The sequence below is a fragment of the Corvus kubaryi genome, unplaced genomic scaffold (assembly GCF_017639235.1).
Source record: "Corvus kubaryi isolate FWS band 111438036 unplaced genomic scaffold, C.kubaryi_AGA036_p1.0 37386, whole genome shotgun sequence".
Lineage (NCBI taxonomy): Eukaryota > Metazoa > Chordata > Aves > Passeriformes > Corvidae > Corvus > Corvus kubaryi.
Window position 1 is genome coordinate 546464 of NW_024581128.1, and position 19833 is coordinate 566296.

The following is a 19833-nucleotide window of genomic DNA, read 5'->3' on the forward strand; positions in this document are numbered from 1 at the left end:
CTCAAATGTTTGACATAACCCTGGCCCACTAATAGAGCTATCATTTCTCTCCATTTTCCAGTAATCTTCCCAAGGTATTGTTTGCTACCAACTCACCTACAACACATGCTCCACTTCCCTTTGGAATGAAGGCCCATTCTCACCCTGTGGCATTGCTGAAGAGTTTCCCATAGCAGATGGTACCATTGCCATCTTTTTCCAGACCCTTGGCAAGCTCTAGCTCTGCAAGTCTTATTTGGCCCAGACCTCTTTTTTTCCAGTATTTGTTCTTTCAATCCCATTCATCCACTAAAAAGCTTCATTTGGCTGTGCAAGTAAATTTGGCTCTGCTTGGTAAATTAAAGCTATTTTGTCAAAGATTATTTATGGGTCTTGTAGCTGTCTTTCCCTCTCAATCCCCTTTGTTCCATCCCAATCAATATTTTAACCATCCCGCTCCATTTTTATGTGCTCTACTCAAGTTCCTGTGCTGTTGTTCTCTCTCTCTGCCTAAATGTGCATGAATGTGATGAAACACAAACAACTGTCAGAAATCAAGCTCAATTGTCATCTTTTTTGACCAAGTCAGTGATACCTCCTGACTGTTTATGGAGGGCAACAGCACCAACCATGAGAAATAAATTTCAAGGACAGGGACAGGAGAAGGAAAGGAAAAAAAGGAGGGAAGAAATAAATGAATGAAGAGTTGGTGAGAGAGAGGAATAGACTCTCCAATCCTTCAGTGAGACAGAGAATGAGAGTCTATGAAAACTGGATGAATTATTGATGAAATAAAACTTTTAAGGGATTTATATGCTAATTAATAACTGAGTTAATTCTTATTAAATGGCAAACCCTCTGATTATGCCACCCAGCACAGCCATGATAAAAACAGCTCCAGCCTGCTCTAAAGGCTGCCAGGATTTGTCCCCAGAAGGCACTCAGAAGAAGGATCTTTCAGGTTCCCTTCACACCTCTTTTGTTATATGTGTATTAATCTCAGCAGACAAGAGAGGTGTTGCCCTGCTGTGGAAAGTTCCAGCCACATGACTACATGAAATTCAAAAAGACAACTGTTGACAGACTTTAGTTTGCCTAATGAAAAATTGGGATTTCTTTCACTTTTAAAAGTGTGTCTGTAGAAATTTATGGATGTGGAAAGCATCTGGCAATACGAGTCTGCTCAACTCACAGTGGAGAGAGCAAAAAATGAGCATCTTTTAATTTTGAGGTGAATAACTAGATATTTCAGTGACCTTCTTAGGAAAAGAGGAAGATCTGCGTCACTTGAAATCTTGGATCCGACCTTTTCTGAAGTGACATGCTTCAATTCAGGATGAAGTTGTCAGATTCAATCATACAGCCTTTAGATGGAAGGGGAAAAAACTAATTTTTCCTGTTCTTTGATCAGCCTGGAAGGTTATTGCAACCCCATGCTATTTTTTTGTCTATGAGCAATGTGTCTATGAGATTAACAGGTTGAAGATATTCTAGGATGAATGAGCCTTTAGAGTCTGAGGAAGTGGCTGCTGAAGAGTTGTAGCAGGTTGACCATGGCTGGGTGCCAGGTGCCCACTAAGCCGCTCCATCCCTCCCTTTCCCAGTGGGACAGGGGAGAGAATAAGATGGAGAACAACCAGTGGGTGACATAAGGCAGTTTCATTACAGTGGAAGAAAGTGAGAGTGTGCGTGCACAAAAGCGAGGGGAAAAGCCATTCCCTACTTCCCATCAGCAGCGATGTTGGACACTTCCCGGGAAGCAGGGCTTCAGCATGTGTAGCAGTTTCTCCAGGAGGCAAACAGTGAAAATTCATTAATGTCCCCTACTTCCTCCTCTCTCTCTTAGCTTATATATCTGAGCTGACACCACATGGTATGGAACACCCCTTTGGCTAATTTGGGTCAGCTGGCCTGGTTGTGTCCCCTCCCAGGATCTTGCCCGCTCCCATCGCCTTTGATGGGGGGAGGAATAGCAGAGGGACAGAGCTGCTCAGCAGTAGCTAAAACACTGGTGTGTTATCAACACCCTTCCAGCTACCAACGCAAAGCACAGCACTGGGAGGGCTGTGAACTCTACCTCTGACCGACCCAGTACAATTCCCACCCCTTATTCCATACCATTTATGTCATACTCAGATCCCACATAACTATGTATCTTCCAACTCCTCTGTTACATTTATTTCTTATTACAGCAATCCTTTCTCACACACACAGCTTAAATGACATCCTTAATCCGTCTCTACACCAAACATACTTCGTTGACTACTACCAAGGCTCTTAGCAGATCCCCCTAGTGTTGACCAGCCAAGTGGCTTCTGCTAAGTTTGCATCCCAGTGCTTCCATGCCCCACTACCTAATGCCCTTAACATAGTTTTCAGCAGCTGGCTATATCTTTCAGTCTTCCTAGAGGCCTGTGGACGACAGGAAATGTGATATATCCACTTAATGCCATGTTTCTTTGCCCAGGAGTTTGTTTATAAGGCGCTGGAGCCATTCCAACCCTCGCCGCTGTGAATCACATATTTAAGAATTATCATGAAAATCGACATTCAACATACAATCTTCGCTTAGAACAACAAAAAACCAACTGAACTAAACAGAACAAAAGTTTCCCACACCAAATCCAAAAGTAACATTAACACAACACAGAATAAAAAATGGACAATTTACACAAAATCTGCTCCTGGACCCTTCACTACAACTATGACACAAATTCGCCACTATCATTCTACTTGATAACACAGTTTAATACTTGTTTTGCCCATTATTTTTCCCAATTAATATCCTTATCTCAAAGTCCTCATGACTCCCCAGCATCACCACCAAAAACTGTTGTGGTTTGACACTGGCCAAATGCCAGGCACCCACAAAAAGCCACTCACTCACCCTCCCTTGCTACAGCTGGGCAGAGAAGAGAAAATTTAACAAAGGGTTCATGAGTTGAGACAAGGACTGGGAGAAAACACTCCAAGGGCAAAACAGGCTCATCTTAGAGGTACAAAGTGAATTTATTACTAACAGAGTCAGAGGAGGATAATGAGAAGTAAAATAAGCCCTTAAAAACACCTTTTTTCTCCAACCCCTCCCTCCTTCCCACCCACAGCGCAGGGGAACAGGGTGTGGGGGTTTGGTCAGTTCATCACCCAAGTTCTTCTTCCACTGCTCCGGGAGAGGAGCCCTTCCCCCTGGTGCACCGTGGGTTTCCTCCCACGGGAGACAGTTCTCCATGAACTTCGCCAGCGTGGCTCCACTCTCACGAGCAGCAGTCCTGCCAAAAATGCTGCAACGTGAATTGCCCCCACGGGCACACAGTCCTCCCAAACCTGCTGTGGCATGGGTCACTCTTCCACGGGGTGCAGTCCCCCAAGGACAGGATGCTCCAGCCTGGAAGCAGGGCCCTCTCCCTCCACTGGGTCTCCTGCTGGATCACAGCCTCCTCCAGGCATCCACCCGCTCCAGAACCGGCACCTCCCCCATGGGCTGTGGATGGATCTCTGCATCCCACGTGGACCCACGGGCTGCAGGGGCACAGCTGCTCCACCATGGTCTGCACCACGGCCTGCAGAGGAATCTTGGCTCTGGCGCCTGGAGCACCTCCTGCCCCTCCTTCTCCACTGACCGTGGTGTCGCCATGTTGTTTTCCCTCACATGTTCTCACCTCCTCCTCCTCTTCTCTGGCTGGAATTAAAACAGCACCACCACCTTTGTTTTGATTTCCTCTTAAATAATTATCACAGAGGCGTTACCATCCTCTCTCATTGGCCCAGCCTTGGCCAGCAGCATGTCCATCTTCAGAGCCATCAGGGATTGGCTCTGCTGGACACCACCTCTGTGGCCCCCCCACTACCAAAAACCAGGTGGAGCAAAACCAACATGAGAGTAAATAGATTTTTTATAGGGAAAGCAAATACATTCTATCAGTCTAGCAGGTGCTCTCAGAGGAAACAGACCCAGTTTGGGGTGCATGAGCCCTTCTTCAGAACTGAAAAGCAAAGCTGCCAGATGTCCACCAGGCCACTCTACTCCCCTTCTCAGCAGGACAGGGGGAGAATATAGCACAGGGATGACATGGGTCAAGATAAGACAGAGAGAGATCACTTACCAAGGATCTTAAAAGGCAAAACAGACTCAACTTGGGCAAAATCGATTTAATTTATTGCCAGTTAAGCAGAGTAAGATAATGAGAAATAAGAACAAATATAAACGTATCTTCTCCCCACTCCACCCTTCTTCCTGGGCTCAGTTTCACTCTCAACTTCTCACCCCCTCCCCCTGAACACTGCAGTGGGATGGGGAATGCGAGTTATGGCCTGTTTGTAATACTTTGTCTCTGCTGCTTCCTCAGTTTCTCCTGCTTTTCCCCTGCTCCAGCGTGTAACACATGGGATACAGTCCTTCACAATCTTCTCTAATGCAGGTCCTTCTCATGGACTGCAGCTCTTCATGGACCGCTAGAGCATGAGTCATTCCCACAGGAAGTGCAGCCTGGGGTGCAGCTCTTCAGGATCTCCAGTGTGGGTTCCCCATGGGGTCACAGGTCATGCCAGGACCCTGCTCCAGCGTGGACTTCTCTTGGAGTCACAGCCTCCTTCAGGGCACACTTCAGCATGGCATACTCTGTGGGCTGCAGGTGGATATCTGCTCCACCTTGCAAAAAGATACAGCTATTCACAGACTCACAGAGATGCTGGTCAGAGGGGACAGGCTTGGAACAGGATTCTCACCAAGTGCTAGGACAGGGAAGCTGTGGTTTTGCTTATGTGAGTTTTGAAACACTCCAGGGAGGGTGATGCTCCATCTTACCAATGTCCATGTATGCACCACCACCCCAGGAAGAAGTTTTTCCAATGCCCAACACAAACATCCCAAACTGCATCTGTGGCCATTGCCTTTGTTCCACCACCTGGACCTGTCAAGCAGAGCTTGGCTTTGTTATCTTGGTACTTGCCACCTATCTTGGTACTTGCCACCACTTGAACTATAGTTGTCCACCCAAACTATATTAGATGTCCCTTTCATTCCTGCTCTTTCAGATTAATCCCATCCATTGCTCGCCACTGTATTTCATATATTCCAGGCCTGGATCATTTTGGTAGGACACAAATGGACCAGCAGCCTGGCGCCTGATGGGATTGTGGAGATGGTATATGTCATAAACCAAATACCACACTTGCAAAAACCTGATTGTGCAGGTTCAGTAACCAGCAGAAAATTTCCAAGGTCTATAGCCAATGTGGAGCAGTCCCTCAACCCACATGTGCACCAAGGGAGTCATTGTGCTGTGGGAAACAGCGTTCCTTGCTGTGAGTTCAGATATAAAACCTGGGCAAAGTGGAACTGGAGGCTGCGTGAGTGGCATCAGGCTTTATAATAAAGGCATCTGGGATTTAAATTTTGCTCTTCCAGAATGAAATTATTTTGCTTTCTGATATTCCTTGTCAAACAACTGGCTAGTGCTGGTGGGCATCAGGATCTCACAGTAATCCTGAAATGAGGGCAGCATTTTTGCTGAAGTGGTGAATCTGCCATACCTCTGATTTCTTCTTTATCCGCCCTGGAGTAAAGTCAGCAGCAGCAGACAGAGCTGCCTGCCTGCATCTTCTCCCCAACTTTTTGAAAGGATAACCTGTGTTAGACAGTTTTGAGTTAGCAGCAAAGCTTTTGTTTCCTGGGACAAGAATGTATAGAAAACTGCTCTGGAAATCCATGGGCTCCTAATCCTTTTAACACTTCATAATCAGAGTGCACAGGAGGTAGCAGGAGAATCTGGTAAAAAAATAAAATTAGCAAGAAACAATAACGAAGATTTTAAAAATGGAGCTCTGGTAAGCTGCTTAGAGAAGGACATTTAAATCTTCTTTTTGAAGTTGCACATTCACAGATTTATAGACTATTACAAAACTAATCAGGGTTCTGCAATGTTTAATATCACCTTTTGTCATAACTCATGGCTGCATAGCCTTTCACGTGTTATACTGTTATTTACTTTTTTTTTATCAAGAACTTCACATCTTTTTTATTTATTTTATGCAGTGCTTTTCTTTCCCTCATGAGCATTTTAAATTTATTCCATGTTTTATTCACTGACTAGTGAACTTATTTTCTTTGAGCATCCACTGCATTAAAAAAAGCGCCTTTATTCATTTAACAGTGAGAGTCCAGATGTCTCCAGCTAAACTGATGCTGTGTTTTGCATGAATCTATAAAATCAGGGTATTAAAAGACTCTAATCCCCTCCCCCCAAAGGAATTATATTAGTGTCACAACAATGTAACTAGATTTGGATTCTATCTTTTTGTCTTCACTCAGATTTTAAGTTCTCAGTCAGATCAGTGGGCCTGGGAAAGTATTAGTGGTTAAGGTATGTGAATTGGGATTTAAGAACAGCTGAAAGGGGTTAGGTACACAGCTCTCATTACGCTCATATTCTGTACTGCAGGAAAGAGATGTAGGATAGAATTCTCTAGAAATGAGAAGTATCTGGAATATTTTTACTATTCTCCACCATCTCTCTCCTTCATGTTTTGGTTAAAATACATTGGCTGTGTTTGTTAAGTTGACAGAACTCCGTGTTAATGTTGCTATATTCTAGAACAAACAACTTGTCTCTGTCTTTCTGTTTTAACACTTTTCAGACCTTAATACATTTGGAAGTCAGAATTTGGAATTTGCTATAGCATTCTGGCAATAAGCCTAACATGTACATTAAGATACATTTATACATCAGATTTTCCATCTGCAGTGCAAAAATTGACTTCCTGCTGCCTCACAATGATTTCACCCTAGTTCCCCCTACTTACTTTCCATCTTTCTTTATGCAAACCTTTGCATCTAAAAAGATGCCAGTGAGCAAGATACAATCTATCTGTGTAAAGACAGATATTTATATATATATATATATATATATATATATATATATATATCCATGAATCTTAGCTGGGGCCAGTGGCTCAATTTATACATGTAGCTGTAGAACTGCTGTATTTGTGTGATTATGTAATCAGCAGTAAGTTAAATTACCTGTTTGTGTCCATGCCTGACCCTGAGCTTCAACAGTTCAAAAATCCAGAAGCCTTACAGAATTCTCCTAAAATCAGTATCTGCTCACGTAGTTTCAAGTGCCTGCAGTGACATGCAGGTCCCCTTGGCTTGGAATAAGTTCTGTTTGCAGCATCAGACTGGAAAACCTTCATTTTCTCCTTTGTACATCCTGAAGTCCAGCAAACGTGTTGCTCCAGGAATCTCTGGATTGCTCCCAATGCAGCCTATCCATTTTGGAGCCTTACCATGCTTGGGTTTGGCATGGTTTCCTAGGACATGGGGCACATGGGATCATGCTGTCTGTCAGGCACACCAGTCTTACCCAAATTCGACAGTGGTCTCACAGACTCCGTGTATCTTGGAATTTTGTGACACAACATGGACAGGGAATGATCAGTCTTTACCATGGCACCAGAAGGCCTGCACTGGAAGGTCAGCCCCTGAGAGACATCAGGGAAGACACAGACCTCATCCCAGGCATGCTGCTAGGCAGGGCAGGCATCTTCAGAAGGGAAAAGTCTTTGGCAACCACGTAATTTGTGACGTGTAACTAGGCCGTGTCTTCCCCATACCTATTTCTGTTTCTTTATTCAATAGCATATGCTACCTCTGTACCCCTGACGGTGAAATTACGCGCCTGTTCTGACCAACAGTGACCACTCTTCCTTCCCCAGGTCCAGACCTGAAAAACAAAACAAGCCCTTTGGTTATCCTGGGGCAGTTTCACAGCCCAGGTGCAGGTGGGAACAGCGCCAGGAAAACAGCACGGCCACACCACACACCCCTTTGTGTGCAGAGACAGCCACCAGCCCTGCGGCTGTGCAAAAGCAAAATGCCTGCTATTCTGGGCTCTACAGACCAGCCACATCAGCCAAACAGCCAAAAGAGGGATGGAGGTCTGCTGGAATTTCTATCAGATTAGGACAAAACCAAGGGCCTTGCTGTGAGAAAGCTTTAGGCCTTGCTAATTGGCTGTGGGTCATCCCCTTCTCGCTGCGTCTCAGGCAGTGACTCTGCCGCAGGGATCCTGGTGTTTTCCTTCCTCTGGCAGCTTTGCAGATGTTGAGAAGGTTTTCTGTACAGCCACTTCCCAGTGAATTATGGACCAGCCCCAACTGCTCATTCTACTGCAGCTCGGATAGAAAGATGGAAAAAAGCAGAGACCATTTTTCTTCCTTCTGTCTCCTGGGGGCTAAGCCATAAACACACTCAGTGCACACCTATAATTTATCTCTCTTTATAAGCTAAATGTTCCTTGTAGAAACTCATTTTAAAAAAACCAACTCTGCTTCCCAGTTTTTTCCTCTATTTTTTTTTTTTTATTGTTTCTTATTACACTATAGATGATCTAACTGCTGTTCTCACTGCTCTGGTTGATTATGTGACTAAAATGCAGTAATACTCATCTCCTGTAGTTTCATCAGATGCCAGTTAACGCTAAAATAATGATTTAGGGTGTGTTTTACTTCTTACAACATTCTTTAAAATGTACTCTTGAGATGAGTCCCTAAACCACTTTTCTCTCTCAATTTTGCCACTGGGCGCAACACAGAAAGCTACATCTTGCAGGGGTTTGGAGGGCATCTCTTTAGACACTCAATTCATGCAGAGTGAAACACCTCATTGTCTGGACTTTGCAGGACTGAATAGGAGCAAAAAAGTGCTTTTACAAGATACCTTCTGGGGTGACTTTTTCAAAACCCAACTGCTTTGAAAATGGATATATTTGGAAACACAACCTCTGTGACTCACTGGTCTTCCAGTCTGGATGCCCTTCATAGGTTCACTCTGCAGACAAGGCTCCAGGATGAAGTTATGTGTCCTTTTGTCTGATGGCTGCCTGTGGGAGCTTGTTTGCCCCAAGAAAGTGGAATGGTCACAGGAAATAACCGTGCTGAAGTTCCCACAGAAATTTGCATGAGCCATTCTATACAGACAAGCTTAGGTTGGGGATGTTTCACTAAAAAATAATTTTTTCTGTGGAGAAAAGAGTTGGAAAGAAGTGACTGAAACCAAAACATCAGAAGAAATGCAGGAGTCAGGAGAAGAGGGAGTAGACCAGAACTAATACTGCTATCCCCTCCAGCTTACCACACCGAAAATGTCACAGGTTTGATTGACATGTAAAATTAGTGCTGTACTTTACAGCAATTTTGAAGCACTGTTACAAGCACAGTGCAAAAATACTGCTGACAAGCAGGCTGGAGGGACAGTAAGGAAAACCAGAAACTGAAGAAAACTTTCATTTATCAAAATATTGCTGTGATATGGGATAGGATCACATGAAACTCTGCCTAAGGCCATGTCTAGGGAATTTGTTAAGGGTCCAGTACTGAAACATCTGCTTAGCTTGAGTAAACTGAGAGTTTGCTTCATTTCTGTGCTGACTTGGAGTTAGAAGTATAAAGGCCAGTCTTGGTGCCCCACTGAGTTCTGTGAACTGTGCCCTGAGCATTTGAAAAGTGAAGGAAGGATGTTCTCACTTTTGCCAGTTTGGACAGATCATTGAAAACTGTATCAAGAGACAACTGGTGAAAGAGACACTCCCTATTTAGCCAGCTAAATAATACATTAATGGAGGAAATTTGAATGATTTGTTATTTATTACAAACATTTGTGCAATTTATCTGCATTTCTTTTGAATGGGGAGATGCAAAAGGATACTTTTTTAAAGGTTTCCAACATATTTCAGGAGGCTGTAAAAGGAGATGTATGGAGCAAACTACATATACAAATATATGTCCATATAAATACTCCTCTGTGTGCCTGTTCACACGGAAAAATATTTGCTTTAATCTCTGAAGAAGGTGGAAAAGTAAGTTGATGCCTACTTAATTTTACCTATCTGGTGCTAATTCATGTGACAAACCCTGCAATATGGTAGCTGTTCTGGGAAGTGCTGCTATGAAAACATCACATAACATCTTGTTCTGGTTCCAGCCAGGACAGGGTTAATTTTTGCAGTAGCTAGGAGGGCATGGCCAGGACCCAGAGGTTATTCTGTACCACCTCACATCATGCCCAGCTGGAGGGGGAAGAGGTCCATTTGGTGGGGTAGTGGGCAGTGAGAGGTCGGGGTAACATCATCTTCTGCAGAGTGAGCCCTCAAGGATCATTTGGCTCTCTTGTACACTGTTATTAATATTGTTGCTGTTAGAGTTTGTTTCTTATTTCACTGCTATTTCCAGCAAATTGCTCTTATCTCAGCCCCTGACCTTTACCTTTTGTGCATCCGCTCCTCCTCTCCAGCCCATGGCAGGGAGAGCGGGAGTGACAGAGGGAGGGAGTGAGCAGCGCATGGTTTGGGGTGCTTCAGTGGTGTTTTGGGTCTGGCTGAGCTGGAGCTAATTTCCCCACAGCAGCCCTCCCAGTGCTGTTCTTTGCATTGGCAGCTAGAAACGTACTGATAACACCCCGGTGTTTTGGCTACAGCTGGGCAGTGCTGGCACAGCACCCAGCACTGTCTCTCCAACATTCCTCTCATCAGTAGGCAGGGGGTCGGCAAGATCCTGGGAAGGGACACAGCCAGGCCAGCTGACCCAAATTAACCAAAGGGATATTCTGTACTATATGGCATCAGCTCAGATAGAAAAGCTAAGGAAAGGAGGAGGAAGGGAGGGCCATTTGTTATTTGCAGTGTTTGGCTCCCAGAGCGACCACTACAGGGGCTGAAGCCCTTCTTCCTGGGAAGTGTCTGAATGTCATTCACTGATGGGAAGAAGAGAATAAACCTTTTTTTTTTCCTTGCTTGTGCATGCACAAACTTTTGCTTTTGCTTTAGTAAGCTGTCTTATCTCAACCAATAAGTAATTTTCCATCTTATTTTCCCTCCCTGGTCCAGCTGAGAAGCGGAGTGGTAAAGCGGCTTGGTGGGCACTTGGCATCCAGACAAGGTCAATCCACCACAAATGGGAACATAAATCGGGGAATACCATTCCTAAACCACGACACCTCTCATTTTAATTCCTGGATATTCAATGAATTCCAAGAGCCAAGTTATGATGTTTGAGGGGTTTTTTCCCCTCAGGAACCAAAGCAAGAGAGCTCACTCTTGATGCTGGTTTTGTTCATGACGACAAACTGGCATGTGGGTACATCTGCACCTGGCTTTAATTCCAGCAGGAATTTTTCATGCTATCCCTGTATGATTCCTATACCTGGGCTCACAAAGCTATAGACCCTTCCTGCTCACAACAAGTCATAACCAAGATCCTAGAGGCAAAAATAGATAGATAGATAGATAGATAGATCTATTGATTTATTACTGGTTTATTAATTATTAATTGTTTTATTAATTATTAATTATTGATTTATTTATATATTTATTATAGATTGTTTTATTACTGAAGCAGCAGCTGGGATGAGGAAAGACAAAAGAGGTAACTGGATCCTCAAGTGCAGGCTGGAGATGTAGAAAAATGTGCTCCATCAGCAGCCATTCTCATTTACAGGCCCTTGTTTTTGTGATGGCTTCCAAGCTGAAACTTTTATCCATATGATCACAGGGAAAATGTATCCAACAGAGTTAACAAGAACTGAAACTGCCTATACTCTCAAACACTTTATATGCCAGTAGCATTTCCCTGGTATGTGTGCCCACTTGACACATATGTCCTCTCTTCCCAGATATAAGCAACACACCTGATGGATATGTGTTCCTTTGAAAAATGACACACAGATGAAGTTACTGTATAAGTAGTCCTGCATTTAAAATTTAAAAACTAAAAAATGTCTGAATTAAAATATTGCTGACATGCAGTGTGAATGGCCAGCATGGACTGATGAGCCTGGCTGGGAGTTACGAGACTTCACTTGTAGTCACTAATGTGAACAAAACGTTGTCCAGCTCTCTAGCAGCTTCCTGCTCCTCTTTCTCTCTGCTTGCTACATTTAGGTCACACCACTTTCAGAGCCACAGATGCCTGTTACCAAACCTGTACTGCAGTGAGGCCCTGGAGTGATCAGATGATTGCTAAAAAGAACTAAACCCTTAGAATTCTGATGCCTTGGAAGTACACGTTAGCTGAAGCATTTCCCACTTGGATCATTGTGGCAGCTAAGCTTCTCCCTTCATTTCTCATCTCCAGTCTGGACTGATTGGCAGGTGACCTTCATCCATCCCCACAGGTATTTGGCAAGCCATGGGAATCCAGTGTAGGTCTGTGGGGTTGTGTACAAGGAGCAGGTCAGCTGAGCATATGCTGACACGTGCCAGATTATTCCTCAGAAGGCCAGGGTCTGGGTGTGGGAGTCCTGTTGCATGATCCCGTGCCAGTGCTGAGGCACCTGGGGGCTTCATGGTTTGTGCCAGGCAAGCAGAGCAGAGTCAGAACACAGTTCTGCAGGGCAGGCTTCAGAAGAGAAGCATCTGTGGGGGGAGAAACTGTCAGCAGGAGGATCTCTGGGGTTTTGTAGACTTTGAGCTGATCCAAGGGGGACTTTCAGTGTTTCCCTTACCTCATTTCCCAAGAAACCTCTAAAAAAGAGAGAAAATGAGAGAGACAGAAGAAACCAAAGGTTTTGGCTGGCACCTCCTCCCTCTGCTTTGGACCTTGTAAAACAACTGAAGGCCCTGACACATTTGGGCTCTTGTAGTTTCCATCAAGATGAGTGCATTTCATTTATGTCACACTTTTGAATACGCTTGCATGCACAATGAGCCGTGCTGTCTGCCAGTGGAGGAAATGGAATAAAGCAGAGCTGGCCAGGACATCATAAGGGCTGTTCCAAGCCCTACCAAAGCCTGGCTGCATTTTCAGGTTATTTAATCTCCCCGCTGTTTTATATTAAAGGGATAATGGTCACAGACAAGAACCGCTGACACTTGTCAGGTAGTGATCAACAGGAGTGTCTTGCAGGTCTGGCTGTAAATCAAGATATGACTCTGAGGAGAAAGGGCCCCCAGATGCCTCCCCCACTCCTTCTGTGGGGCTCCAGTATGCTCCAGCCATGCCTTTGATAGAGCTTCCGCCACCTGTCAGTCAGAGACGAGTTTAGGGCATTGCAGGCTGCTTTTGAAAAATGCTCATTGCTGGACACAAGCATGAAAAAACCTTTGTGTCCCTGTTGTGCCTAGGTGGGGAATGCACAGCTCCTTTGGATGGCTGGGGTGATGTGACAGAAGCACTTGCTTGACCCCAGGCTGTGCTTTGGTTCAGGCTGACTAAGGAACAATAGGTCTCATGCCCTGCAATGAACCTGCGACCTGGAAAGCTCCTGGCTTGCATAGAGGGGAGTGAAGGTGCAAAATGAAGACACATCTCTCTTGTCTGTACCGTTGATTAGCAGCCAATTACTTCACTCTGTAAATATTCCCACCAGAATGAGCCCAATCTGAGCTCTCCCCTTGAGCAGGGACATCTCACAAACTTCCCTGCTGCCAGGGAGGACTGGCTGCAGTGGGGATGGGGAGCTGGTCCCAGCGTGAGGACATGGCTGGCAGGACCTGCATACCCAGCAGCCTCCTGAGCTGTGCAATATTTACCTCTCGGCTGCTATTGTTGCCTGTTTACTGGCACATCATGCTCTTGGGCTGGGTACCCGGTGGTGGTTACAGACTGAAAGGTACAGGCAGATTTACTGGGGTCACTGAAAAAAGTCCATTCTTTGCAGTTAATTTCCCTGCTGGCATCCCATATACCGATTGAATCCTGCTCCATGGCTTCCCCTCACAGTATGTGATTGTGCTTCTCTCACCAAGACAGGCACATTATTCATCAAAACTCAACACTCAACTAAATAAATTACTCAGAACTTTTTCAAGTAAGTGAAGTGAGTTTCACCCTCTCTTTTTTCCCTGCATTTACTGCAGTGCTAAGCAAGGGCACCCAGTAGCCTAAAGGGATATTCCAGATATTAATTTCCTAGCTTTGTAGTTGCACAGTTTCAATTTTGCAGTGACTCTGAGCTGCTTTCCTAGCAGAATGTAGAAGGGAGCTCAGGCTGGATTTTGTGCACAGTAATGGAGTGCAGGATTGAAAGGCTGCAGTATTGTTCATGCCAGCAAAGAGTCTGGCCCTGCCTGAGACGTGCCCCTGATACCTTGGACATTGTCCCTTGCGGGATTCATTTAACACTCACACTGATTTAGAGTCTAGGTTGGCATGGGCCATCCTGCCTCTGCTGCTATACAGTGAAATCCTGAGGTCCACAGCTTCAAATGGACCCTTAAATACCTTTTGTACAAAAGACCCACTACCAAGATCACTTCTAAGAGTGGCAGTGAAATGACAGAGCAATGGAGCAATCTGAAGGGCTTCAGGAGTTCAAAGGTGCTCAGGATGCTGGGATGATGAAGGAGTACAACGGGAAAAGAAAGAAAAAGCTAAGATTGTTTTCTAATCTCTTGATTTGCTTTGGTCCAGATAAACCCAAACATACTGCTTCTCAAGCTTTGGTGATGCTCTGCTTTTTCACAGCAGAAAATTCTGCTTGGTAGGGCAGCCCCAACTCCCTATGGAGCTGAAACAGAGACTCTCAAAACATCGGTTCCAGGGTATGTGTTCTTCCTAGGTACCTGTTTGCAGGTGCCGACTGCTGGGACAGGGACAGCAGCAAGAGCACAGCAGGTGTTCTGTGCCATTAACCTTTGAAGGTTCTTCTTCATAGAGCAAAGAGACAACTGGAATCCGAATCACAGAATAGTTAGGGTTGGAAGGGACTTCTGGAGATCATCCAGTCAACCCTGCTGCCAAGGCAGGAGCAGGTGACACAGGAATACATCCAGGTGGGTTTGGAATGTCTCCAAAGAGGGAGACTCCTTTCCCTGGGCAACCTGTTCCAGTGCTCTGCCAGCCTCAGTGTAAAGAAGTTGTTCCTCATGTTGAGGTGGAACTTCTTGTGTTTTAGTTTATGGACTTTGCTCCTCATCTTATCATTGCTGGGCACCTGAAAAGAGCCTGGCACCATCCTCCTGGCAGCCACCTTTCAGATATTTATATGCACTGATGAGATCCCTTCTCAGTCTTCTCTAGATTAAATAGGTCCAGCTCTGTCCTGACTTGCTGAAGTCAAGGCAGGCAACATCCACTGCTCTCCCCTCATCCACCCAGCCAGTCATGCCATCACAGAAGGCTATCAGATTGGTCAGGCATGATTTCCACTTGGTGAATCCACGCTGACTACTCCAAGTGACCTTCTTTTCTTTTACATGCTTGGTGATGACATCCAGAATCATCTGTTCCATCACCTTTCCAAGGATGGAGGTGAGGCTGACTGGCCAGTGACTTCCTAGGTCCTCCTTCTTGACCTTTTTGAAGATGGGAGTAACACTGGCTTTTCTCCACTCTTTGAGCACTTTTCCTGTTCTCCATGATCTTTCAAAGTTGATAGGAAGAAGTGAGCCTTGCAATAAAACCCTGCAACCTTCTGCACAACAGCAACAGAAAACTGCAGCTTGTCTTTGTCAGCTCCTCAGCAAATGGTCTGTGTGATGCCTCATCGATCTGCAAGAAAAAGTCCTGTTGTCTTTTTTGGTCATAAAAGTTCTCCATAACATCCCCTTTAGGCAGTACAATCACAATCCAGCCACCTTCTTAGTATCTCAGTACAGCTCTGGTAGGTTTCTAGAGCAAAGACAGCTTCCACCAGCTAATTCAGGTGGTTAAGTAATCACCAGTGAGTCTTGGATGAGGAAGGTTTGATGAGGAAGGTCTGAGAGATAAGGTCCTACTGATCCCACCACCCAAAACTGTAGAGAGTAAGATAAAGCCAATTTTTGTTCATCTCTGTCTTTAAAAAGATGATATGGAGTAAGCTTTGTTGTTGTTGTTGTTGTTGTTGTTGTTGTTGTTGTTGTTAAAATCAGAGGATCTGCCCACAACCAGCCAGGGAGATTTAAAAAGTGTGATCAGAAGTGTCTGTCTGTGCCTCTGTAGGCAGCTCACTATGCAAGGAATTTTCTTCTCCTCCCTGAGGTGGTTTCTTCGGGAGGAAAGCAGTCAGCAGTTGTGGCACTAAAGAGATCAGCTTTAGATCTCTGAGTAGAGATGAAAGGGGAGCATTTATTGTCTGCAAGCCACTGCTTCTGGTTTTCTGCAGAATCAGCCAAGTAGCTCTGCACCAGTTACACTTATTTCAACGTCTGCAAGACATTCTTCTTATGCAATAGGGTTGCACAGTTCCTATTTTCAAAGAAGAGAAAGTTTCAAGAAGAGCATCAGACAACATCAAGCATATTAGCAGAGGACCTGATGCCTTCTTTTCATGCTTTTCTCATTTCAGAGGGAAAAAGATAGTGCAAATTTGAACAATCCCTAAGGAGGAGATTAACAATATCAAGCCCCACCCCCATCCCATCCCCAAAATAAGCAGTAGCTGCTTCTGCTCAGACAATGCCTCCTAAGCTGTAAAATCAGCCTCCTGTGGTTCAGGAGCGCTTTGCAAGGTGGAACACGGCAAAGCATCAGGAGAATGTGCTTGTGTCTGTTCCATGCTCTCTAGTTCTGCCTACAAAGCCAAAGGATGAAACTTAGGAACTTTGATGATTCATATTATAAGAGAAAATTGGTGTGTTGTGTCCAGTTCTCCTGCTGCAAGAATTTCACAGGACAAATGAAACCATTAAAATAGAACATAAGTGGATAACACTGTGCTCTCATATAGAAAACAACTCCTGTGTCAGAAAGGCATCTTTGCCCACAAAAGGGAGGCTGTTTTGTGTTTCAGGCTCTATCAGAGGTGAATTCCCAGTGGGACATCCTACTTGGACCAGTTAATATCTGGACTGGCTGTACAGAGGAGCCAAGGCAGTGCTGTCTCACCACAGGTGGGAACTAAAAATGCTCACAGGTTTTAGAGGGAGCAGAGGAACAGCTATCAACCCCTTTAACTGCAAGGAGAGAGGGAATTTGTGCAGTTGTGTATGGCACAAACAGATGTAACTCAACCTGATGTGCTGAAAGGCAGTGTCTTTGGCTATTTCTACCCATGGGACAAGCCCTCTCTGCTCTTAGGAAAAATACAAGGTTCAGGGATTTTTTATTTTGGTGGTGGGGTGGCTTTTTTGGTTTTTTTTGTTTCTTTTTTCTTGGTTCCCCCCACAACCCACCAATAACATCTACATTGTACTCTAGGCTGTGCAAAACCCAGATGTTAAGTCTGTATCCTGTTCTATACTGAAAGCAGCTCCAAATTAACTTTCAGAACATGTCAAGAGCTATAGTGAGGTCCTGGTGCAGGACACCAAGAGGGATGGCTCAGACCCTGGCAGCATCCTGTCTTAAGACTCAAGGTGAAAAAGGAGCAAGAACTCCAGGCTGCAATTGCAGGTAGTAATTAGGAGAAGCAGTTGGCAAGGCACAGAAAATTCTCCCAGCTCACACCTTTCAACTGTCGTCAGAACAAAGTTCTAAATCAATATTATTGGTCCCTGAAGAAATCCAGTGGAGATAAATTAACATACCATCCTAAATGACAGGCTTTTCCATTCCAATCAGTGCCTAGCTAGAAACTATCCATTGCTGCTTCACTGCAGCACTCCCCAGGAACGGTCCCGGTGTTTCAGGTGCTCCCACACACCATGTAGTGCAAAACAGGGTAACCTTCCTCTTCTTATATTTAAAGGACAAAACATACATGAATATAACCATCTTTGCCAGAGCCTTACTCATGTCACCACCTTCAAGGGTATCCCTCTTCAGCCATGGAGATCCCTGTTGGCAGAGCTGAAGGTGAGGATGGACAAGAGTGGATTGCCATGAAATTCCCTGGCAGCAATGATGGGTGTAGTTCTTTCCAGGCTCATGCAATATGATTTATATCACCTCTGCTGCCGCATGTTGTCTTTCTTGTCAAATACGTGGCAGTCAGTGGAGGATTTAAACAAATTGCAGAGATACAGAGTGGGCTGGGAAAAGTATTTTCCTCATTTAGAGCAGGAAAAGGAGGTCTTTGTCTTCTCAAGGAGGTTCAGGGAAAGATCTGGAGAAGAAAGGGAGGAGAGCAGAAGCACCTCAAGTTTGGGAAGAAAAAGGCTCTAGATGTGACCTACTTTTTGATGCAAGGAAATGCTGTTTGCTCCTTATCTGTTGCTCTCACTTTTTAGCATGCCTAATAGACACTTTGTTAACTTTGAACAAAGCCCCTCTTGAAAAAGAAGCAATTCCTGTGTGCATAGAGCTTTTCAGACTTGAAGGTCTCAGGTGTTTTCATTGTCTTTTAAAATATCTCAAGGTCATGGGGATATGATGAATAAGCAGGACTGAGCTGCATTTTATTGTTCGTGGGAGTTCACTGTATGTGCAGCAATTTTCTCCATCGGGGCTGGACTATTGTGTTGTGTAACAGGGAATTAAAGATAGGCCACAGAACGAAAGCAAGATGCCTCTTGCCTGTATTGCCAGGGTTTTAGAACCACAAGCAGCCTGCAGAACTGCTCTGATGGGCTCACTGTTCTGTTTTCCCATCTTTCTGCTTGTTTTTGGGAGGGTTTCATTTTCTTAGTCTGGAGTTCGGCGTGTGTTTGCATGAACAGGAGAGAGACGAGAACTCTGATTTATAACTTTACAAGAGGACCCCGTAACCTGCTTGGCCTGCACGTGCAAGGCAGGATGGCTGCATGCTGCCAATGGCCTCCCAAGCATCCTTGTCCCTTTGATCTGTGCTGCCAGGCTGGGTTCTGTGTCCCAGGGCTCTCCTGACACAGCCACACCACCAGCCACAGTGGTGTGCATTCTTTCAACACTGTTCCACCACTGTTCTTTGGTTGTTTCCACAGGTTTCTTCATTTGCCCAGTCCAGCATGAGAACCCAGAGACCAGGCACAGAACAGAGAAGAGTTTGGAAGGGGAAGAAGTAGATCAGACAACAAAAAACCCACCAGTCTACCCTCATCTCAAGAACCTCTGAACTGTAGAAGAGACAGATTACTGGAGACTGTCATGGACCTTTGTTGGACAAAACCAGCCACAGTCGATTTTTCCATGTCTTTGTTCTAACAAATGATCTAATTGTGCAGTACAAAGATACTTTATAAGGATCTTTAAAAGTGCCAAGAAGGAACACAGAGCCCAGCTGGAAGAAAAATTAAACCCTGGTACAAAGCAAGGAACCCAGATAATAAATGGGTCCAAAGGAATCAGCCTCGAATGACTGCATAGCATTCCTTTGGTGGAAAAATGGTGACTGGTTTATTGCTAAACAGTCCATATTTCTTGTGGGAAGTAATCATGCAGAGTAGTAACACTAATGTAAATAGAAATTCTCTCCAGAAATTGTTTCTGAGAATGCCAGCAATCTTAAAATAGTTACTTGCTCCCTCCAAATAGACACCACTGAACTTGCAAATTGATGTAATTCCAGCAAGGGGCCTCTAACTTTCCTCTGCAGTCACGCTGTTGATTTAACAAGTAAGAGGCAAATAGAATGCAGAGAAGGCAGAGTTACTGAACACCTTCTTTGCATCAGTCTTCCCTGACAAGATCAGCCCTCAGGAATCTCTGATCCAGGAGATCAGGGTAAAGGAATGGGGAAGGAAGACTTTCCCTTGGTCAAGGAGGATTGGGTTAGAGATCACCCAGGCAAACTTGACATCCACAAATCCATGGGCCCTGATGGGATCTTTGAGAGGTTGTGGTGATCAGGACAGGTGCCTGAGGACTGGCAGAAAGCAAATCTCACCCCAGTCTTCAAAATGGGCAAGGAGAACCCAGAGAATTACGAGCCTGTCAGTCTCACCTCCATCCCTGGAAAGGTGGTGGAGCATGTCCTTTTGAGGCCATCTCTATCCATACAGAGGAGGTCAAGAAAGTGATCAAGAAGGAGTAGTCAGCATGGATTCACTGAAGGTACATTAGGCTTGACCAACCTGATTG

The 19833-nt window shown here is 44.8% G+C and overlaps 1 long non-coding RNA gene across 1 annotated transcript; it reads left to right on the top strand.

Annotated features, from left to right (window-relative positions):
* The first annotated feature begins 1515 nt into the window (after positions 1 to 1515).
* Positions 1516 to 15883, top strand: LOC121668674. The gene is made up of 3 exons (XR_006017507.1): positions 1516 to 1656; positions 8904 to 8912; positions 15874 to 15883. It is a non-coding gene; the product is annotated as an uncharacterized LOC121668674 (long non-coding RNA).
* The last annotated feature ends 3950 nt before the right edge of the window (positions 15884 to 19833 follow it).